This window comes from Pleurodeles waltl, chromosome 4_1 (genome assembly GCF_031143425.1).
Source record: "Pleurodeles waltl isolate 20211129_DDA chromosome 4_1, aPleWal1.hap1.20221129, whole genome shotgun sequence".
Taxonomy (NCBI): domain Eukaryota; kingdom Metazoa; phylum Chordata; class Amphibia; order Caudata; family Salamandridae; genus Pleurodeles; species Pleurodeles waltl.
In genome coordinates, this window is record NC_090442.1 from 241,969,600 (window position 1) to 241,994,298 (window position 24,699).

Below are 24,699 nucleotides of genomic sequence, written 5' to 3' on the forward strand. Positions count from 1 at the left end.
TTACTGTCATAATAATCAAATACAACCATTACACTCCTCCACGACAAACATTGTAAGCTACTTACTTCACTTGCAAAAGTCTAAGTTAGCTTTTTCGTCCATTAAAATACATCTCACAGCAATTTCTGCCTATCTGCAAACTACACATTCAACTTAGTTATTTAGAATCCCTGTTATAAAAGCTTTTATGGAGGGGGTTAAAAGGATCATTCCCCCAAGAAAACCACCAGTTCCTTCGTGGAACCTCAATATTGTATTAACACGACTCATGGGTCCACGATTTGAACCCATGCACTCTTGTGAGATACAATACTTAACATGGAAAGTAGCCTTCCTAATAGCTATCACATCTCTTAGGAGAGTAAGTGAAATACAAGCTTTTACCATACAAGAACCCTTTATGCAAATACACAAGCATAAAGTGGTTTTACGCACAAAGCCAAAATTTTTGCCAAAAGTTACTTCACCGTTCCACTTAAACCAAACAGTGGAACTCCCAGTGTTTTTTTCCACAACCAGACTCTGTAGCTGAAAGAGCATTACATACATTAGACATAAAAAGAGCACTAATGTATTACATTGATAGAACCAAACAATTTCGCAAAACAAAACAATTGTTTGTAGCTTTCCAAAAACCTCATGCAGGTAATCCAATATCTAAACAAGGCATTGCTAGATGGATAGTCAAGTGTATTCAAACCTGTTATGTTAAAGCAAAAAGAGAACTACCTATTACACCAAAGGCATACTCCACTAGAATGAAAGGTGCCACAATGGCCTTTCTAGGGAATATACCAATGACAGAAATCTGTAAGGCAACCACATGGTCTGTGCCTCATACATTCACTAAACATTACTGTGTGGATGTGTTAACAACACAACAAGCCACAGTAGGACAGGCAGTACTACAAACATTATTTCAAACAACTTCAACTCCTACAGGCTAAGCCACCGCTTTTGGGGAGATACACATGCTGTGCATAGACTAGTAAGCAGTTATCTGCAGCTACACATGCCATTGAACAGAAAATGTCACTTACCCAGTGTACATCTGTTCGTGGCATGAGACGCTGCAGATTCACATGCGCCCTCCCACCTCCCCGGGAGCCTGTAGCCGTTATAAGTTGATAAAAATAAACTTGTACATTTATAAATTTGTAAATATATCACTTTTTAATCACACTATGTACATATATACTTACTCCATTGCATGGGCACTATTACTATATACACAACTCCTACCTCACCATCTGCGGGGAAAACAATCTAAGATGGAGTCGACGCCCATGCGCAATGGAGCCAAAATGGGAGGAGTCCCTCGATCTCGTGACTCGAAAAGACTTCTTCGAAGAAAAACAACTTGTAACACTCAGAGCCCAACACTAGATGGCGGGATATGCACAGCATGTGACTCTGCAGCGTCTCATGCCATGAACAGATGTACACTGGGTAAGTGACATACATATATATATATATGTATATGTATATGTATATGTATATATATATATATGTATATATATATGTATATGTATATGTATATGTATATATATGTATATGTGTATATATATGTATATGTATATATATGTATATGTATATATATGTATATGTATATATATGTATATATATGTATATATATGTATATATGTATATATGTATATGTGTATGTATATATATATATGTATATATATATATATATATATATGTATATATGTATGTTTTATGGCATGTGTAGCTGCAGATACACATGCTTTGCATATTCCGCCATCTAGTGTTGGGCTTTGAGTGTTGCAAGTTGTTTTTCTTCTAAGAAGTTTTTTCCAGCCACAAGATTGTGACTCCTCCTCTCGGTGATGGTGCACATGGGCATCGAGTCCTCTGTTAGATTGCTTTCTAACGGGTTCGGACGTGTTTTCTCTCGATCCAGTGAATCTTGATTCAGAAATTCAAAACGTATTCAAATCTTGCTGTAATATCATCGGTATTGTTTTCGATCGTGTTTCCAGCTATACTCGATCCGATTTAGACCGTCGGGGTCGTTTTTTCTCACCCTTACAAGGGCAGCGTCCTTTAGGGACCTTCTTCCATGTGAGTCTGATGGAACAAACTCCGTTTCTATTCTGTTCTCAGTATCACGTGAAATTTCTGTACACTGATCAGCACTCAGTGTGTAATCTTTGTCTATCTCCAGACCATCAAGAAGGCAATTGCGACGCCTGTAGATCTTTTCGATCTAAGAAGACTGGTTGGGACCGTAGAGCTTGTCGCCTCATGATGGCGTCGAAACCAACAGAAGACACACCAGACATCTTTGGTGAAGAACATGCCCAAGAGGAGGTTCAGGACGGGGCAGTCTTTTCCGTTCAAGACTCCGAAGAACATTCTGATGATAACAGCCACTACGTGCCTGCTGCGCAGTACGTGAGTACAACTGCCACATCACACCAGTTATTAAAAAGACTCCAGCACTGGTCGTCGATCCTCCACTGCCTTCAGGCCACGGTCGGATTCGAAAACAAAGCTTGAATGACCAACCTTCGGGTTTGGCACCGAGATTTAAGACCAAGGTGCACTCTGCTTCGACTAAACCAATTTCAGAATCGAGCCCAAAATCCAAAAAAACAACTTCGGAGCCGAAAAGGACAGCACCATCTTCCGAGCCGAAAAGGATTACACCACCTCCGGAGCCGATACTTTCGGTTTGACCGCAACAAAAGATTTTGAAATCGAAACCTAGGGGTAGTGAAGAAACTACTTCTACACTGGAGTCCATAGACATTTAACCTATTCTAAAGGTGATGGACGCCAAACAAAGTAAAATACTTATTCAGAAGGACCCAGAAAGAATAATTGCCTCCCCTCCAGTGTCCTTTAAAAGGAAACTGACTTTTAGAGACCCTTCAAAAGATGCTCCTCCATCAAAGAAGGCTTTAAGCAGAAACAACAGGGAGAGGCTTCAATGCAGAAACAGCCCTCTCCACCACACTCTCCCATCCCTCCTTCAACACCACCTCCACTGCTATCACCCACATATGAGGCACAATTATCACCACATACTTCGTTAATTTCACTACATGGGGATAATTTTAGTGATAAGCTGGACACAGAGCCATGGGATACTTATGACTCATATCCCATATTACCGAATGACCTCCGTTATATCCTGCCAGACCCTTATCACCAGAGGACACTACAGCATATAATGAAGTAGTGGCTAGAGCTGCAGCATACCATAATGTGCAAATGCACACTGACTAAATAGAGCAGGATTTTCTGTTTGACACATTAGCATCAACACACAAACAATATGAATGTCTTCCTATGCTCCCAGGGATGCTTAGGCATGCTTCTGATATCTTTCAAGAGCCTGTTGAAGCTAGGATTATCACTCCTAGCGTGGACAAGAAATATAAACCAGCACTCTCACACCCTGTGTTTATAAGACCTCAACTTCCTCCTGATTCAGTTGTAGTTGGTGCAGCGAGAAAAAGGGCCAACAGCCAGTCAATCCATGAGAGATGCCCCTCCTCCTGATAAGGAAAGCTGAAAAATAGATGCATCTGGGAAAAGGGTGGCCTCACAAGCTGCTAATCACTGGAGGATAGCCAAATCACAAGCTCTACTAGCTAGATATGACAGAGCACACTGGGACGAAATGGAAGAGCTATTAAAATACCTCCCTCCAGAACACCAAAAGAGAGGACAACAAATAGTTAATGAAGGGCAAGCAATATCTAACAATGTTATTAGATCTGCTATGGATGCAGCTGATATGGCAGCTAGATCAGTTAACACCAGTGTGCTTATTAGGAGACTTGCCTGGTTGAGATGTTCAGATTTTAAACATGAGATAGAACATGCAGTTTTAAACATGCTGTTAGATAAGCAGCATTTATTTGGCCCTAAATTTGACACCGTGATAGACAAACTCAAAAAAGATTCAGAAACAGCTATGGCCATGGGGGCTTTGTATACCACATCCACCAAGGTTATTTTCATAGGCCACAATTTAGAGGGGGTTTCAAACCTTAGGCCACGGAAACGCCTTCCACCCATCAAAAACAATCCTCACTATTCTACCCTAGGGATCATTTAGAGGCCCCTCTATAGGATCTATCAGTAGAGGTAGAGGGAAACCTTCCGCATCCAGAGGTTCCTCACAATCAAACAAGCAGTGACTTTCTCACCATCCCCACAGAGCACACATCTCCTGTGGGAGGAAGACTGGTAAATTGCTATCCACAATGGCAAAACATGACTACAGATCAGTGGGTTCTGTCAATTATCCAAAATGGTTAATGTCTAGAACTCACTTCCACTCCACCAAACATTCCACCTCACTCACACAAGTTAAATCAAGAGCATCTCATTCTATTAAAAGAAGAAATGTAATCACTTATACTCAAGGGGCAATAGAAGTGGAACCTATAGCTCAACAAGGGAAATGAGTATATTCCTTATACCAAAAAAGGATGGTACTCTCAGACCAATTCTAGATCTCAGACCTCTCAATCAGTACATCCTTTCAGAGCATTTCCACATGGTTACCCTTCAGGATGTCATTCCCCTATTACAAAAACAGTATTACATGACCGCATTAGATCTAAAGATTGCTTACTTCCACATTCCCATGCATCCAGCACCTCACAAATACCTAAGATTTGTAATAGCAGGCAAACATTCCCAGTTCAAAGTGCCACCTTTTGGAGTAACAACGGCACCAAAGGTATTCTCCAAATGCCTCGCAGTGGTTGCAGCATACCTCAGAAAGCAACATCTACATGTCTTTCCCTATCTGGACGACTGCCTCATAAAAGCCAGTAGCATTCAAACCTCTCAACACCATACACAATTGATACCCTACACAGTCTAGGGTTCACAATCAATTACCAAAAACCTCATCTCCAGCAAAAATACAGCCGTATCTGGGAGAAATTCTGAACCCTAAATCAGGATTAGCGTACCCAAACCCACAAATAATTAAAACTTTCCACAATCTCATATCACAGGTACAATACAATCAAACTTACACAGTAAAATTTATCATGAAACTGTTGGGAATTATGGCATCGTGCATAGCAATAGTACCCAATGCACGTTGAAACATGAGACCCCTGCAACAGTGTCTTTCACAACAAAGGTCTCAGGCATGGGGTCAACTTCACGATCTGCTGTTGTTGGACCCCCAGACTTGCAACTCTTTGCAATGGTGGAATCACACCAACTTATCAAAAGGGCAGCCATTTCAGGACCCTGTGCCACAGACTATAATCACCACAGATGTATCAATGACCGGTTGGAGAACCCATCTCAGTAATCTTATGATACAGGGAGAATGGGACTCGGTACTGCTGACTTACCACATAAACCACATGGAATTGCTGGCAGTGTTCTTAGCACTCAAAGCACTCCAGCCACAGATCACAAGCAAAACAGTGTTAATAAGGATAGACAACATGACAACAATGTATTATCTTCAGAAACAAGGGGGAACACGCTCATCTCAATTGAACCTTCTAGCACAAACAATTTGGAAGTGGGCAATTCACAATCACATTCACCTATTAGCAGAGTATATCCCAGGGATACACAACCAACTAGTGGACCTCTAAAGCAGGACGAAGCAATATATACATGATTGGGAGATGCACCCCCAAGTAAATCAACAATACTTTCATATGTGGGGAACACCAAATATAGACCTTTTCGCAACAATCGAAAATGCAAAATGCACAAACTTCGCATCCATGTACCCACAACCTCAATCCAAGGGCAATGCTCTGTGAATCAATAGGTCAGGGATAATTACTTATGCTTTCCCCCTCTCCCACTAATTCCTTTTTTCGTCACATTTCATTCCTATGATAGTCATAGCTCGCACGTGGGCACGTCAACACTGGTACATAACACTATTGGATCTATCTGTAGTACCACATCACAAGCTTCCAAACAAACCTGGCTTATTGACTCAAAACAAAGGTAAAATCAGACATCCCAATCCCAGTATGCTCAACCTGGCGATTTGGCTCCTGAAGTCAGTTTAGATATCTACAGCTTCCATCCTGTATGGACATTCTAAAAGAAGCACATAAACCTACAACCAGGTAGTGCAAGGCACTAATTGGAAACATTTTGTATATTACCGTCAACCCTAAAACATTGATCCACTCAAAGCATCGGTACAGGATATTGTACGTTATTTGCTTTATTTACAAAAAGCAAATCTTGCATATTCATCTATTAAAATCCATTTAACAGCAATATCAGCCTACCTCCAAAACAAACAGCATACTTCTCTGTTAAGAATTCCTGCATAAAAGCTTTTATGGAATGCCTTAAGAGTTATTCTACCTAGAGCTCCACCAGCTCCTGTCTGGAATCTTAACACTGCGCTCACAAGACTTACGGGTCCACCATTTGAACCCAGGCATTCTTGCGCTCTTCAATTTCTCTCATGGAAAGTTGATTTCCTGGCAGCAATTAGAAGGAGAGTAAGTGAAATTCAAGCATTCACTTTAGAAGAACCCTTATTCCAAATTCTCAAACATAAAATATTACTTAGGACAAATCCAAAGTTTCTACCCTAAGTGGTTTCACATAAATCATTCAGTGGAATTGCCATTCTTCTTTCCACAGCCAGATTCAGTTGCTGAAAGAGCTCTCCACACTCTTGATCTCAAAAGAGCTCTCATGTATTATGTAGACAGAACAAACAATTTTAGAAAATCTAAACAACTTTTGTGGCTTTTCAACATCATCATACAGGGAATCCTATATGTCCAAACAAGGAGTGCCCAGATGGATAGTATAGTGTATTCACACTTGCTATCTTAAAGCTAAAAGACAACTATTAGTAACTCCTAAAGCACATTCTACTAGAAAGAAAGGCGCTTCAGTGGCATTTTTTGGGAAATATACCAATGGCAGACATATGTAAAGCAGTCACATGGTCCACACCACACACAAATACTAAACATTACTGTGTGGATGTGCTATGTCGCCAGCAAGCAAATGTTGGTCTAACAGTGCTTAAAACACTATTTCAAACTACTCCAACAGGCTAGCCACCGCTTATTTTAGGAGGAGACTGCTTTTCAGTCTATACACAGCATGTATATCTGCAGCTACACATGCCATTGAATGGAAAATATCACTTACCCAGTGTACATCTGTTCGAGGCATGTAGTGCTGCAGATTCACATGCGCCCTCCCTCCTCCCCGGAAGACTGTAGCTGTTCTAGTACTTTCTTATGTAAACATGTATATACATTGCATGGACATCTTCTTTACTTACTATATATGTGTACATACACAATTCTTCACTCCTTACTTCACCCTCCTGCGGAAAAACAATTTAACAAAGGACTCGATGCTCATGTGCACTATCACCGAGAGGAGAAGTCACTCGATCTTGTGACTCGAAAAAGTTTCTTAGAAAAAAAACAACTTGTAACACTCCGAGCCCAGCACTAGATGGCGGAATATGCACAGCATGTGAATCTGCAGCACTACATGCCACGAACAGATGTACACTGAGTAAGTGATGTTTTTTATATACATACATATATATATATAATAATATATATATATATATCTATATGTTCGATGGCATGTGTAGCTGCAGATACACATGCTGTGCATTATCCTGCCATCTAGTGTTGGGCTCGGAGTGTTAAAAGTTGTTTTTCTTTGAAGAAGTCTTTTCGAGTCACGAGACCGAGTGACTCCTCCTTTTCGGCTCCATTGTGCATGGGCGTCGACTCCATCTTAGATTATTTTCTTTCTGCCAGCGGGTTCGGACATGTTCCTCTTCGCTCCGTATTTCGATTTGGGAAAGTTAGCTAAATTATCAAAAATTCAACGGTATTGTTATTGTTCGGTACCGGGTTAGTGTTAGTGTATCGGCACCGACATCAAGAGCGCTCCGGCGGCCCTTCGGGGCTTCCACTTTTCACAGAGGCCTGGTCGGCCCGACCACACCTGTCGTCCCAGGCTAATGGACCAGACCCCCTTCCGTTTCTGTCCTAAGTGTCATTCGAAGTATCCTTTTACAGACCAGCACCGGGTCTGTAATCTGTGTTTATCACCTGAACACAGGGAGGATACTTGCGAAGCTTGCCGAGCATTTCGATCGGAAAAGACCTTGAGGGATCGGCGCGCAAGAAGACTACAAATGGCGTTGAAACCAAAAGAACAACTCGATGTCGGAGAGGAGGAAAGCATCTCCATCCAGGGGACGGACTCGGATGAATCCGAAAGTGAATGACCCTCGACGGTGCAACGAACTGTGAGTAAACCTGCCCGTCCAAAACTCAGGGTCACACAAATCAATTTAAGGCCATGGGGACGCCACCGCCAGCAGGCCATGGCTCAACCCACCTAAAGGAAGGTGACCAAACATCAGCACCGAAAAAGGCCAAAGAATTGCCGAAGACTTGCGACTCCGGTCGAGATTCCGGCACCGAACGATCTCAACACAGAGAGTTCGATTCGCCCAAAGCAAGGAAAATATCTTCGGAACCGAAAAAGACTGTAACCGAAACCTCGGTACCTGAAAAAAGCGGCTTTGGAGCCGAGAAGAAGCTCTTATACAGAAGAGCAAGGACTTTCCAGCCAATTCAAGGAAAGACATAGATTTGAGCAGGAGTTGGGTATGGAAGAATTCGACGCAGCGGGCAAGCGAGTGGCAGCACAAGCAGCCAATCAATGGCGGATTGCAAATTCGCAAGCCCTACTTGCACGCTATGACCGGGCATACTGGGAAGAGATGCAACACATCATGCAGCACTTGCCCAAGGAACACCAAAAACGTGCCCAGCAGGTAGTGGAAGAAGGACAGGCCATATCTAACAACCAGATAAGGTCCCCACTAGACACGGCAGCACGAACTGTCAACACGGCGGTAACCATTCGCAGACATGCATGGCTGAGAAGTTCTGGATTCAAGCCAGAGATTCAACAAGCGGTGTTGAATATGCCGTTTAATCAACAACAGTTGTTTGGGCCGGAAGTCGACACAGCCATTGAGAAATTGTAAAAAGACACGGACACGGCTAAAGCCATGGGCGCGCTTTATTCCCCACAAGTCAGAGGCACCTTTAGAAAACCACTATTCAGAGGAGGTTTTCGGCAACAAACGTCTGAGCTTTCCACCTCTCAAACCAGACCCACCTATCAGGCACAATACCAAAGGGGAGGGTTTCGTGGTTCCTATAGGGGACAATTCCCAAGAGGAAGGGGAAAGTTCCAAACATCCAAACCAAGCCAGCCCAAACATTGACTTCAATGTCACAACACCCCAACACTTCTCACCAGTGGGGGGGAGGCTAACCACATACTACCAAAACTGGACACACATTACCAGAGACGCATGGGTCCTATCAATTATCCAACATGTTTATTGGAAAGAATTCATACATTTCCCACCAGATGTGCCACCCAAAAAACACCATCTGTCCCAACAACAATTAGACCTATTACAAATAGAGGTCCAAGCACTACTACAAAACAAGCAATAGAGCTCGTACCCAATCATCAGAAAGGAACAGGCGTCTACTCACTATATTTCCTGATTCCAAAAAAGGGCAAAACGTTAAGACCTATCTTAGATCTCAGAAAACTGAATCTCTTCATCAAATCAGACCACTTCCAAATGGTAACACTTCAAGACGTAGTTCCCTTGTTAAAAAAGGAGGAATACATGACAACATTGGATCTCAAGGATGCGTATTTCCACATACCCATCCATCCTTCTCACAGAAAATACTTAAGGGTTGTAATGCACGGCATACACTATCAATTCAAAGTGCTACTGTTCGGAATAACAACAGCCCCAAGGGTATTTACAAAATGCCTAGCAGTAGTAGCCGCTCTTCTTCACATACAATACGTCATAGAAATTCTACACAAACTGGGGTTCTCTATAAATTACCAGAAATCACATCTGCAACCATCCCAAATACAATACTTGGGAGCAACACTCAACACACAAAGGGCAATTGCCACTCCAAGTCCACAAAGAGTCCAATCGTTCCAAAATGTAAGATCAAGCATACAATCAAACCAACATTACACAGTAAGGTTTGTAATGAAACTTCTAGGCATGATGTCCTCATGCATAGCCATTGTCCCAAATGCAAGATTACACATGAGGCCCTTTCAACAGTGCCTAGCAAAACAATGGACACAAGCACAGGCCCAACTTCAAGGTCTATTGTTAATAGACCGCCAAACACACTCCTCGCTTCATTGGTGGAACCCTATACATTTAAACAAAGGGCGGCCATTCCAAGACCCAGTGCCTCAAGCTGTTATCACAACAGATGCTTCCATGATTGGGTGGGGAGCACACCTCAACAAACGCAGCATACAGGGTCAATGGGACAATCAACAAAAACAACTTGACATAAATCATTTGGAACTGCTAGTGGTTTTTCTAGCATTAAAAGCATTTCAACCACTGGTAGTCCACAAACACATCCTTGTCAAAACCGACAACATGACAACAATGTATTATCTCAACAAACAAGGGGGGACACACTTGTCACAACTGTGTCTCTTAGCACAAAAGATTTGGCATTGAGCAATTCACAACCACATTCGCCTAATAGCACAATACATACCAGGCATTCAGAATCAGTTAGCCGACGATCTCAGTCGAGATCACCAGCAAACTCACAAATGGAAAATACATCCCCAGATCCTACAGGATCACTTCCACCGCTGGGGAGCACCAAACATAGACATATTCACAACAAAAGAAAACGCAAAATGCCAACACTTCGCGTCCAGGTACCCACACCCTCAATCCAAGGGCAATGCACTATGGATCAGTTGGTCAGGGGTATTTGCTTACGCTTTTCCCCCTCTCCCACTCATTCCTTATCTGGTCAACAAACTAAGTCAAAACAAACTCAAACTAATACTCATAGCACCAACCTGGGCTCGCCAACCGTGGTACACAACAATGTTGGACTTATCAGTAGTACCCCACATCAAATTACCAAACATACCGGATCTGTTAACACAACACAAACAACAGATCAGACACCCGAATCCAGCATCGCTCAATCTAGCAATCTTGCTCCTGAAGTCTTAGAATTCGGACATTTAAATCTTACACAAGAGTGTATGGAGGTCATTAAATAAGTGAGAAAACCTACAACAAGACATTGTTACGCAACCAAGTGGAAAAGATTTGTTTGCTACTGCCACACTAATCAAATTCAACCACTACATGCCTCCAGAAAGGACATTGTAAGCTATTTATTACACTTACAAAAGTCTAATCTAGCATTCTCTTCCATTTAAATCCATCTCACTGCAATATCTGCCCAAGGGTAGGTCGCTCCCCCTGCCGCTGCAGCTCCTCCAGGTTCCTGAGACCCACCTCACAGTAAGTACCCCCCACCTCCCAACCCCTCGCCCTGCACCGCGCTACTCACCCTCTCTCCTGCTCCTGCTTCTTTTCTTCTTCTCTGTTCTTCCTCCTCGCTCCTCGCCTGTAATCTTCTTCTGTACTCTTCTTCTCCCCGTCTTCTCTCTTCTTCTGTGTGCTTCTCTGCCTCTCCTGTTGCCTCTCTTCTTCGTCATCTTCTTCTGAGGTCTTCTGCCTGTCTTCTGCCTTCTGTTCTTCGTATCTTCATCTGTGATCTTCTGCTCTTCTGTGAACTTCCGCTCTTCTGAGTTCTTCTGGACTCCTGGTCTCCTGCTCTCCTGGTCTTCTATCTTCTATCTTCGGCTCCTCTGCCCCCTCTGTCTTCTTCTCCCCGCGCCTGCCCTCCTGCTCCTGCCTCATCCCCCTCCCTCACTCGCCTCCCCCTCTCTATCACCCCTATCTAACCCATTCGCTATCTACCTCCCTCTCTCCTCCTATCCACCTATCTCTCTATCTCTCTATCTCACTATCTAACTCCCTCACTCCCCACCTCCTCCTATCCACCTATCTTTCTATCGATTTCTCTATCTATCCATTTTCTCTATCTCTCCCCCCCTTCCCGCCACCCCCTCTATTACCTATTCTTCCTATCCTCTCACTCTACCTCTCACCCACCTCTACAACCCCCCCCTATATTCAAAACCCAACTCCTATCTCTCTTCCTAATCTCCCAAACCTCCTAACACTCTCCCCCCTCCACCCTTAAACCAGCTCTTCTCAATCTACCTTCCCCCCTCCCTCGCGCTTTCCCGCCGCGACCTCCTGCTCGCCCCGCCCCCCCCAGCTCCCATTCGCCCCCAGCTGACCCCTCCCCCCCTCCTACCTCATATGGCGGCCGCTGCGCGACAGTGGTAGCGACCCTTGACCCAAGGGTAGGTCGCTCCCCCTGCCGCTGCAGCTCCTCCAGGTTCCTGAGTTCCTGAGACCCACCTCACAGTAAGTGCCCCCCACCTCCCAACCCCTCGCCCTGCCCCGCGCTACTCACCCTCTCTCCTGCTCCTGCTTCTTTTCTTCTTCTCTGTTCTTTCTCCTCGCTCCTCGCCTGTAATCTTCTGTACTCTTCTTCTCCCCGTCTTCTCTCTTCTTCTGTGTGCTTCTCTGCCTCTCCTGTCACCTCTCTTCTTCTTCTTCTTCATCTTCTTCTGCCCGTCTTCTGCCTTCTGTTCTTCGTATCTTCATCTGTGATCTTCTGCTCTTCTGTGAACTTCCGCTCTTCTGAGTTCTCCTGTTCTCCTGTCTTCGGCTCCTCTGCCCCCTCTGTCTTCTTCTCCCCGCACCTGCCCTCCTGCTCCTGCCTCATCCCCCTCCCTCACTCGCCTCCCCCTCTCTATCACCCCTATCTAACCCATTCGCTATCTACCTCCCTCTCTCCTCCTATCCACCTCTCTCTACCTCACTATCTAACTCCCTCACTCCCCACCTCCTCCTATCTATCTATTTCTCTATCTATCCATTTTCTCTATCTATTTCTCTATCTCTTCCCCCCTTCCCGCCACCCCCTCTATTACCTATTTTTCCTATCCTCTCACTCTACCTCTCACCCTCACCCACCTCTACAACCCCCCCTCCCCTATCTTCAAAACCCAACTCCTATCTCTCTTCCTAATCTCCCAAACCTCCTAACACTCTCCCCCCCCTCCACCCTTAAATCCCCCTCCCCCAGCTCTTCTCACTCTACCTGTCCCCCCTCCCTCGCGCTTTCCCGCCGCGACCTCCTGCTCGCTCCCGCCCCCCCCAGCTCCCATTCGCCCCCAGCTGACCCCTCCCCCCCCCCTCCTACCTCATATGGCGGCCGCTGCATGACCGCGCCGGGCCCGCGCCCAGCGCCACGACCCCTGGTCCCCAGCTCTCCCAAACCCCGCTTATCCGCTACGACCCCACGACCCTCCTTGCCCTCAACCCAGGATGCTCCAACACCTGCTTTCAAGCTCACCCCAAACGCACCCATGGACCCTTCGCCTGCAACTCCTGCAAACGCATCTTCCACCACGCAACTACCACGACCACAAGCCCACGCGCCATCAACCACCTGTAGTGCTTTTCTCTTATTTAGTTTCTAAGCACTAACATAACACAACAGAAATGCACTTGTGAGGTCAAAGAAGACTTTTATTGTTATTTTATTCTTCCCCAACCACAATGTTTATGAATGAATGACGAATTAGTAGCTTTCAAGTCCGCGTTAATCAAACAAAATATATCAGTTTGCAATATACACAGCAGGTTATATTTATAAGATATTGAATGCAAAGCAAAACAAATACTTCACCGTGTAGGAACTATTTACAGCTACATCTTTCTAAGGTCTGCAAGCTGATGACCCCTGTCAGCCGCGAGAAAGAGTGATTCATCTACCCACACGGGATTGCTGGCAGCCTGCGCCAAGCTCCAGCACGAGGTCCGGCAGATTCGAATCTGACTCTCTGCAGCCTGTTACATTCGTTACAAAGGTGTGCCCCCTCCTCTCAGACCTGGGAAACTGAGCAAGCCTTTTGGAGACTGGCCAGGTCTCCAAGACTACTCCTGTTCCCAAGCTCAAGGGAAGAGAAACGACGCCCATGTACTCTCTCTTATCAGGTCTAGTCTACTGTGAGAGCAAAACATCTTGGTTCTCTGGTGCAAAAACAGAGCTTGGAAAAATACTGAACTCCACGTTAAAGGCAATGGGCAGCTAACCTAAATATCAAATGCAATGTCATGTTAAAGGCAATAGGCAGCTAACCTAAATATCAAATGCAATGTCTAGTGTCATGTCAAAGCCAATAGGCATCTAAGCTGAATACAAAATACAATGTCTTATATCATGTCAAAGCCCATAGGCAGCTGAGCTGAATATAAAATGCAATGTATAATATCATGTCAAAGCCAATAGGCAGTTAAGCTGAATATCATGTCAAAGCCAATAGGCAGTTAAGCTGAATACAAAATGCAATATATAATATCATGTCAAAGCCAATAGGCAGTTAAGCTGAATATCATGTCAAAGCCAATAGGCAGTTAAGCTGAATACAAAATGCAATATATAATATCATGTCAAAGCCAATAGGCAGAATATCTAATAGCATGTCAAAGTCAATAGGCAGCTAAATTGAATACATCATGTCAAAGTCAATAGGCATGCAATGTCAAAGCCAATAGGCGGCTAGACTGGATACAGCATATCAAAGCCAATAGGCAGAATACAGAATGTAATGGCTAATGCAATGTCAAAGCCCATAGGCGGCTCAACTGAATACAGAAAGTAATGGCTAATGCCATGTCAAAGCCAATAGGCACAATACAGAATGTAATGACTAATGCAATGTCAAAGCCCATAGGCGGCTAAACTGAACAAAACATACCATGTGCTACTGGTGAACATTGAGCAACTAATATGCGCAGTGGTGAAACACAAAGTCATTGGTCAAAACAAAACTTTATCAAATGGCAGGACATTCCGCCCTTTGACCAATGAATTTTTGTTTCACATATCTCATATTTCAAACAAACAAAAAAAACATCAGCACAAAAAAAACATTATGATCAAAGCAATCCCTGTAAAGCAATAGAAGTGAATTAGCACATTGATCTCATGACCTTTCACATCAGATACATCTACATAGAAAAGACTGGGCAATTTTTTTTTTTTCTGAATGAGTCTCTAATTCAACAGTGTTAGCAATTTGATGTGGCATGAGTTCTGCTCATGTAAAGGTGCACGGTCCACCTGAAAGGTTTTCTGGAAGGTAAGCAAAAGTCAGAGTTCCATACGAGAGGGGAAAAAAAAAAAAAACACAGCAAACAAGTTGAACTTGAACTGAAGGCGCAGTTTGCGCAAAATGGATCCATGGTGCTGGCACTTTACTCAGCCAGGTTCAGGTTGGGGATTCGGTCCCTTCCCCGATCCCACACGCACACACCGGAAGGGGGACCACGCAGCACACTCAGGGACAGTGGCGAAACGTGGTAGGATCTGCAAAAGAAACAAGTATGACTGTTCTTGCAAATAACATTTTTCATTTAAACTGCACCCTTCCTCTTTCTTTCCCTGTTTTATAATCAGCAGGACGTTTTTGGGGCCCTTTGTTATATTTTCTGCAGGTTCTGGAGGGTCACTTGGGGCTTCGGCCCACACATCAGCACTGAGGTTTTTATCTGCTGCGCCACAGCTTCCCTTTTCTTGCACTGTCAGAAGGGCTGGGGCAGACTCCTTCTTTAACAAACCTCCATTCACTGCATTTTTGCCAATTTGGGCCATTCTGTCTCCAATTTGTATGAATGAATCAGATTCTTTTCTAGGTATCAGCATAATTTCGATTTTTCCTTGGTAATTTGCAGCAATCACTCTCCCTAAAACCTGATCAATTTGCCATTTCTGTTCTGGTAACTTTCCTCTCCCCAACTGCTCTGTGACTGCTTGCATGACAGATTGCTTTTGTGCGTGCTGCACAGTTTTTATCAAATCTAGGGGAATGTGCATCTCTCTCATCTCTGCCCACCTGTAAGTGGCCTTTTCACATTTCTGGGGCACCCACATAGCCATCCCCACTAAGGCAGAATTCTGGGTGAACACTTCTCTCTCTGAATTTTTCTGATTAACATCTGCAAGGTAATTGAACCAGTTAGGTGCTAAAACATTATCAAAGAACCAAAAATCAGCATAAAAATGACACATCTCACGTAGCTCTTGCTTTAAAATCTGACACACATTATACAACGCTGTTCCTTCTCCTGTGCCAGAAAACAACATTTCAGTCAATGAATCATTAGTAAAACAAACATGCTTTTTATCTTCAGTAGACACGAATTCAAATGGTGCACACAATTTCATTGGTAACTCTTTTATCTGTGGTACTCTAGCCCTGTCTTGCAAGTACCAGATCCATTGTATGATTCTAGCTAGGGGCAGTATTTTCTTCCCTTGTTCTTGAATTACATGTACATAAGTATTTCCTTCTTGCACTGCGCAGAAACCTAAAGTCTGCATTATTTCATTTGCCAAATCACAAGCGCGCAACTGCATATAATTTTTCACAGTGACCATGTACAAAAGTGTTAGGATTTCTCTCAAATGAGGGCTATTCTTTTTCCAAAAATCAAACAAGCTAATGAAACTCGGGGTGTTTTGCTCTAAAATCCTTCGTTTTACTTGTGCATTTTGCAACGGTAACTCGTAAATCACATTCTGGTCTCTCTCCTCCGTGTTATCAGTTAAGGAATGCATTTTGGCTGCCAAAAACCCTGGCTCACACGGAAACTCAGTGCAGCTCGGAGCTGTCTTAACCCCCTCATTACTGGAATGGGACAAGAAAGATTCTTCAAAAACAGCAGTTTTATAACTTTCAGTCGGGCTAATTTTCTCACATAAATTCCTATTTTCATGTTCCAACTGCCTACATTTCTCCTGCATTTCTCTGTAAGCAGATAAAGGTATCCAGACCTTTCTGTCATCATTACTTCCAAAACACACTTTTTCTACATATATACAATGGGAATTATTTCTCAAAACAACATCAGGCCTTTTAGCTACACATGCATTTTCTTCTGTAATTCCCCAAACAGAAAACAATTCACAGTTTTTCTTAGCACCATCAGGCAGTTCATCAACACATGTATTCTCAGACATGGTCTGCCGTGCTACTGTGATTCTCCAAACAGAAAACAATTTCTGTAATTCTCCAAACAACAAAAAAACAATTACACTTTTAAAGTGTGCACTTAGAAATCTACTAACTCGTCAAACCCTTTAATCACCTCTTAATGACCGACCCCACGACTCCAGGTACCAATTGTAGTGCTTTTCTCTTATTTAGTTTCTAAGCACTAACATAACACAACAGAAATGCACTTGTGAGGTCAAAGAAGACTTTTATTGTTATTTTATTCTTCCCCAACCACAATGTTTATGAATGAATGACGAATTAGTAGCTTTCAAGTCCGCGTTAATCAAACAAAATATATCAGTTTGCAATATACACAGCAGGTTATATTTATAAGATATTGAATGCAAAGCAAAACAAATACTTCACCGTGTAGGAACTATTTACAGCTACATCTTTCTAAGGTCTGCAAGCTGATGACCCCTGTCAGCCGCGAGAAAGAGTGATTCATCTACCCACACGGGATTGCTGGCAGCCTGCGCCAAGCTCCAGCACGAGGTCCGGCAGATTCGAATCTGACTCTCTGCAGCCTGTTACATTCGTTACAAAGGTGTGCCCCCTCCTCTCAGACCTGGGAAACTGAGCAAGCCTTTTGGAGACTGGCCAGGTCTCCAAGACTACTCCTGTTCCCAAGATCAAGGGAAGAGAAACGACGCCCATGTACTCTCTCTTATCAGGTCTAGTCTACTGTGAGAGCAAAACATCTTGGTTCTCTGGTGCAAAAACAGAGCTTGGAAAAATACTGAACTCCACGTTAAAGGCAATGGGCAGCTAACCTAAATATCAAATGCAATGTCATGTTAAAGGCAATAGGCAGCTAACCTAAATATCAAATGCAATGTCTAGTGTCATGTCAAAGCCAATAGGCATCTAAGCTGAATACAAAATACAATGTCTTATATCATGTCAAAGCCCATAGGCAGCTGAGCTGAATATAAAATGCAATGTATAATATCATGTCAAAGCCAATAGGCAGTTAAGCTGAATATCATGTCAAAGCCAATAGGCAGTTAAGCTGAATACAAAATGCAATATATAATATCATGTCAAAGCCAATAGGCAGTTAAGCTGAATATCATGTCAAAGCCAATAGGCAGTTAAGCTGAATACAAAATGCAATATATAATATCATGTCAAAGCCAATAGGCAGAATATCTAATAGCATGTCAAAGTCAATAGGCAGCTAAATTGAATACATCATGTCAAAGTCAATAGGCATGCAATGTCAAAGCCAATAGGCGGCTAGACTGGATACAGCATATCAAAGCCAATAGGCAGAATACAGAATGTAATGGCTAATGCAATGTCAAAGCCCATAGGCGGCTCAACTGAATACAGAAAGTAATGGCTAATGCCATGTCAAAGCCAATAGGCACAATACAGAATGTAATGACTAATGCAATGTCAAAGCCCATAGGCGGCTAAACTGAACAAAACATACCATGTGCTACTGGTGAACATTGAGCAACTAATATGCGCAGTGGTGAAACACAAAGTCATTGGTCAAAACAAAACTTTATCAAATGGCAGGACACCACCTCAAGTGCATCCTGGTCAACGCTCGATCCGTCCACAAGCACGCCGTTGAACTCTGGGACCTCCTGGACTCCACAGCACCGGACGTCGCCTTCATCACGGAGACCTGGATGAACGCCTCCTCTGCTCCAGACATCGCCACCGCCATCCCCGAAGGCTACAAGATCTCCAGAAAAGACCGCACCAACCAAGTAGGAGGAGGTATCGCCATCGTCTTCAAAGACTCCATCAGTGTCACCACCTCCACCGAAGACACCCCCCTCGCCGCTGAACACCTGCATTTTCAGATTCGCACCGACCCGAGGACCACCCTCAGAGGATCCCTTGTCTACCGTCCTCCCGGACCGCGCGCCCCCTTCAGCGACGCCATTGCCAACTTCATCTCTCCGCACGCCCTCGCCTCACCAGACTACATCCTCCTAGGCGACCTCAACTTCCATCTGGAACAAAACAACGACCCCAACACCGCCACCCTGCTCGACAACCTCGCCAACCTCGGCCTCAAACAACTGGTGAACACCGCCACCCACATCGCAGGACACACGCTTGACCCTATCTTCTCCGCCAGCAAACACGTCTTCTTCAGCCACACCTCCGCTCTACACTGGACCGACCACAGCTGTGTCCACTTCACATTCCGACGCGAGACCCGCCACCTCCGCACTCAACCCATCCCTCGTCGACAGTGGAACAAGATCCCCGAAGAGCAACTCTTCTCAGCACTCGCCGCCAACCAACCCACCCTCACCACCGACCCCAACGACGCAGCCCTCAGCCTCACAAACTGGATCTCCAACTGCGCAGACAACCTTGCTCCCCTCAAACGCACACATCGACAGACCAACACCAAAAAACCTCTCTGGTTCTCTGACACCCTCAAAGAATCAAAGAAAACTTGTCGCGCCCTCGAAGGCCTGGCGCAAGGACCACACCGCTGACAACATGACCGCCCTCAAGAACGCTACCCGCGAACACCACCGCCTGATCCGCGCTGCTAAAAAGACCTTTTTCACCGACAGACTGGACAAAAACAGCCACAACAACAAAGAACTCTTCAGCATCGTCAAGGAGTTCTCCAACCCCAACGCCAACGCCGTCACGCCCTCACAGGATTTGTGCGAATCCCTCGCCACTTTCTTCCATCGCAAGATCAGCGACCTCCACAACAGCTTCGGACACCAGACCCAACATAACACCACTGAACCCGCACCCCCGGCCATTACCTTCAACAACTGGACCCACATCAACACTGAAGAAACCAAATCCATCATGAACTCTATCCACTCCGGCGCCCCTTTGGACCCCTGCCCTCACTTCATCTTTAACAAAGCCGACGACCTCATCGCCCCGCACCTCCAGACCGTCATCAACTCTTCTTTTTCTTCTGCTACCTTCCCCGAATGCTGGAAACACGCCGAAGTCAACGCCCTACTAAAGAAACCTATGGCTGACCCGAGCGACCTGAAAAACTTCCGCCCCATCTCGCTCCTCCCCTTCCCAGCCAAGGTAATAGAGAAGACCGTCAACAAACAGCTGACCACCTTCCTGGAAAACAACAACCTGCTCGACCCTTCACAAACCGGATTCCGAACCAACCACAGCACGGAAACCGCCCTCATCCTCGTCACTGACGACATCAGAACCCTGATGGACAACGGTGAAACAGTCGCCCTCATTCTCCTCGACCTCTCTGCTGCCTTCGACACCGTCTGTCACCGCACCCTAATCACCCGCCTCCGCTCCACCGGGATCCAAGGCCAGGCCCTGGACTGGATCGCCTCCTTCCTCTCAAACCGTTCCCAAAGAGTTTACCTCCCTCCGTTTCGCTCAGAACCCACCAAGATCATCTGCGGCGTACCTCAAGGCTCATCGCTCAGCCCGACACTCTTCAATGTCTACATGAGCCCCCTCGCCAACATCGTTCGCAAGCACGACATCATCATCACCTCCTACGCCGACGACACCCAACTTATACTCTCCCTCACCAAGGACCCCGCCAGCGCCAAGACCAACCTACAAGAGGGTATGAAGGATGTTGCAGATTGGATGAGGCTCAGCCGCCTAAAGCTGAACTCTGAAAAAACGGAAGTCCTCATCCTCGGCAACACCCCGTCCGCCTGGGATGACTCCTGGTGGCCCACGGCCCTCGGCACCGCACCGACCCCCACAGACCACGACCGCAACCTCTGCTTCATCTTGGACCCTCTTCTCACCATGACCAAGCAAGTCAACGCCGTGTCCTCCGCCTGCTTCCTCGCCCTCCGCATGCTCCGCAAGATCTCAGCTGATCCCCGCCGACACTAGAAAAACCGTGACCCACGCCCTCGTCAAGAGCCGCCTGGACTACGGCAACACCCTCTATGCCGGGACCACAGCCAAACTCCAAAATCGCCTGCAACACATTCAAAACGCATCGGCACTCCTCATCCTCGACGTACCCCGCAACAGCCACATCTCCGCACACCTGAGACACCTGCATTGGCTCCCAGTCAGCAAAAAGATCACCTTTCGACTTCTCACCCATGCACACAAAGCCCTCCACAACAAGGGACCGGAATACCTCAACCGGCGCCTCAGCTTCTACGTCCCCACCCGCCTCCTCCGTTCCTCTGGTCTCGCACTCGCTGCCGTCCCTCCCATCCGCCGCTCCACGGCGGGTGGGAGATCTTTCTCCTTCCTGGCGGCCAAGACCTGGAACGCCCTCCCCACCAGCCTCAGGACCACCCAGGACCACTCCGCTTTCCGGGGGCTCCTAAAAACCTGGCTATTCGAGCAGCAGTAACCCCCCCTTTCCCCTAGCGCCTTGAGACCCGCACGGGTGAGTAGCGCGCTTAATAAATGTTAATGATTTGATTTGATCTGCAGATTACACATACAACATCACTTTTTAGAATACCAGTCATTAAAGCATTTATGGAGGGACTAAAAAGAATCATACCCCCAAGGACACCACCAGTGCCTTTGTGGAACCTTAATATTGTATTAACAAGACTCATGGGCCCACCATTCGAACCCATGCATTCTTGTCAAATGCAATATCTGACTTGGAAAGTAGCCTTTCTAATAGCTATCACATTACTTAGAAGAGTAAGTGAAATACAAGCATTTACTATTCAAGAACCCTTTATACAAATACATAAAGTGGTTCTCCGTACCAATCCAAAATTCTTACCAAAGGTCATATCACCATTCCACCTAAACCAAACTGTGGAACTCCCAGTCTTCTTTCTGCAACCAGACTCAGTAGCCGAAAGAGCCTTGCATACATTAGACATAAGAAGAGCACTAATGTATTACATTGATAGAACGAAACAATTTCGTAAAACAAAACAATTGTTTGTAGCTTTCTAAAAACCTCATGCAGGTAATCCTATATCCAAACAAGGCATCGCCAGATGGATAGTTAAATGAATTCAAACTTGCTATATTCATGGGGTCATGATAGTCACCCTCACCACTTAGCCCTGGTGCTGCGTATTTTTCCAAGATAAAAAAAAAACGAACAAAAAACGTGGCCCGTGCTTTTTTTTTTTCTTTTCTTGCCCCTTGGTATTACCAGATCCCGGGGGCATTTGGGGCTTAATAGAGGAGGGTGGTGCACAGGGTCCCCCTCCTTGTGTTTAATAAGCACCAGAGATCACCACCTCCCAAGGACAAAATGCTTTTTAATTTTTTTTTTTTTAGTGGAGGCGGCATGATAGCCTCCCCCACAGCCCTGGGGACCACCACCTCACAAGGCCTCTATTTAATCACCAGGCACAAACCCTCTACCCACCCTGCCCCAGGGACCACTACCTCCCTGGGGCAGAGATGGAAAAAAAGTGAAGGGGGTCCACTTCAGGGACCATCACCTCCCTGGGAATATTATGTTTAGGGGGGGCCCTATGGTTCCCCCCATAAGGAGCCCCTCATGGCCCTGGGGACCGCCACCCTCCTCTCCCACACAAACAACCCCACCCACTCCCAAGGCCGGCACGTGCTATGTCCTAGGGTGCCCACCCCCGGGATATAGCTGTTTGCTTGGCTTGGCTTAGTCACAGCAAACCTTGTCAAAAAGCTGATTTTTCACCAGTTGTAGTAAGAGTTAGCTCAGGTAACTCTCAGTGGCTCACCAGGCACTACTAATTACCCCACAAATTACAGTGAATATCTGTAGTGTGTTATCCATCATTGGTACAAGCTAGCTCTGGAACTGCCCGACTAGTGTGCAGGTGACATAGGATTTCATCATTAAGAAAAAAATATATGGTGGCAAGTACGTGATGTTGGTCCCCAGGTGCAGTCCACAGTAATCTTCTCACACATGAGGTAGCGATGTACTCACCTATATGACTTTATAGGCAAAGTGAAAATATCAACTCATCAGTTCCTTTCTTCAGCTCCCACTGCTGGTGTAGTTCTCATCTGTTAGGCTTCCAGCAACAGCCAAGTCAGTGGTGGTTATGGAGGTAGTTCTTCACTGACGAGGAACATGTTGTGTTCCCAGATGAGCAAGAAGAAAATTGCCTTTCTGCTTCAAAAGATTATCACTCATAGCCACAACATACATCCTCTATGTCTGTTCATCTTTATCAACACCGAGATTGGAGTCCAGAATAAGATCGAGAAGAGAGGCATTGAGACTGTTAGAGGAGCAGCAGTATCTGGAGGAACATCCGGATTTGGAGGAAAGAGAAATCCCTTGGCATGCTCATGGGTTTGAAGGGATTGAGGTGGCAAGTGGTCTAGGCAGTTCTCCTGAGTGGGGATTGCTATCTCGTCTAGGTATTCCACCTCTGGTTACATCATATCACAGTGTGATCAGGAAGGCTGCAGACCTTTTAGAGTTGCCATTGCCTACATCGAAGCTAAAATCCAACATACTGACTGAGGTTCTTCACTCCTCCTCTGCTACATCAGATCCTTTGCTTCCTTTTAATTAGGCCTGGTTGGGACCAGTTCTGGATTTGTGACGTAAGCCTGTGTCTAAACCTGCTGTATCCAAAGTCCTAGCTAGGAAACCTAGGGCTGCACCAAGTGACCCACAATTCCTCAGCCAACATCCGATACCTGAAAGTCTGGTGATCCAGGCTTCTTGTTCTACAAAACTGGCTCCTGACTTTTTCCCTACAACTCCTGCAGATGGGGAATCAAAACGGTCTTTTCCTCATATAGCATGGCATTAAAATGGGTGAATGCTACATATGTCTTGGGCAGATACAGCCATGTGCTAATAGACTCTGCTAAGAAGATGGCTCATAAACTACTGCAAGATGTGCAGGAGCATTTTAGAGAGTTGTTGCAGGGCAGAGGCTAATCAGGTCATCCAATCAGGCCTGGGCACTTTGGACACTGTTGCCAGGGCCCATGGGTACATCGATTGCCAGCAGAAGACATGCATGGTTATGGGAATCTGTGTTCTCCCCTGAAGTTCCGTCCACCTTAATGGATCTCCCTTTTGATGGGTCGAGACTATTTGGAGAGAAGGCTGCCTCAGGACTAGAGAGGTTTAAGGAGAGCAAGGCCATGGCTAAGTCTCTGGGTCTCCAGTCTCTCTCCTCGACCTATAGACCTTTCAGAAGGTTTAGGGTGTTTTGGCCCTTTCCTGGGAGGCAGCAGTTTCAGGATCAACAATATGTCAATCCACTATACAGGTCCTGAAGGGGACAGGGGAGACTTAGGCAGTGTGGTTCCGCCTTGCAGCCTTCCTCCTCCTCCACTTAATCCTTTGCTGGGAACCTGGCAGGAAAGCAGCCCTAGTTCTCTTCCCTTTCAGCAGCATATGTTGCCAGCAGGGGGAGGGTTGATTCATTTTCTGCAAGAGTGGGAGTCAATAACCTCAGACTCATGGGTGTTGAGCATTTTAGGAAGTGGGTATGCCCTTCCCTTTCCAGAGTTTCCCCACACTTCCCTCTCCAGCATACTTTGTGTTCAGAGGATCACCTGCAGTTGCTTCAGCAGAAGGTACAAAATCTGCTCTTAAAGGGTGCAGTGGAGTGGGTTCCGGAGCAGTTAAGGGGTCAACGATGCTGCTCAAGATATTTCCTGATTCCCAAGAAAGATGGTCGTTTGCAGCTCATGCTGGATCTGAGGATTTTTAATTGGTTCCTA

General features: G+C 45.4%; 1 protein-coding gene and 1 long non-coding RNA gene across 7 annotated transcripts in view; one reads left to right on the forward strand and one right to left on the reverse strand.

Moving 5' to 3' along the window:
• Positions 1 to 24,699, forward strand: part of DNM1L (dynamin 1 like) — a 473,848-nt gene that overhangs the window by 165,658 nt on the left and 283,491 nt on the right. The gene's annotated exons all lie outside the window — the stretch shown is intronic.
• On the reverse strand, positions 13,523 to 18,580 carry LOC138287635 (uncharacterized). The gene is made up of 2 exons (XR_011202257.1): positions 17,443 to 18,580; positions 13,523 to 15,386 (listed from the first exon to the last, which is right to left on the reverse strand). It is a non-coding gene; the product is annotated as an uncharacterized lncRNA (long non-coding RNA).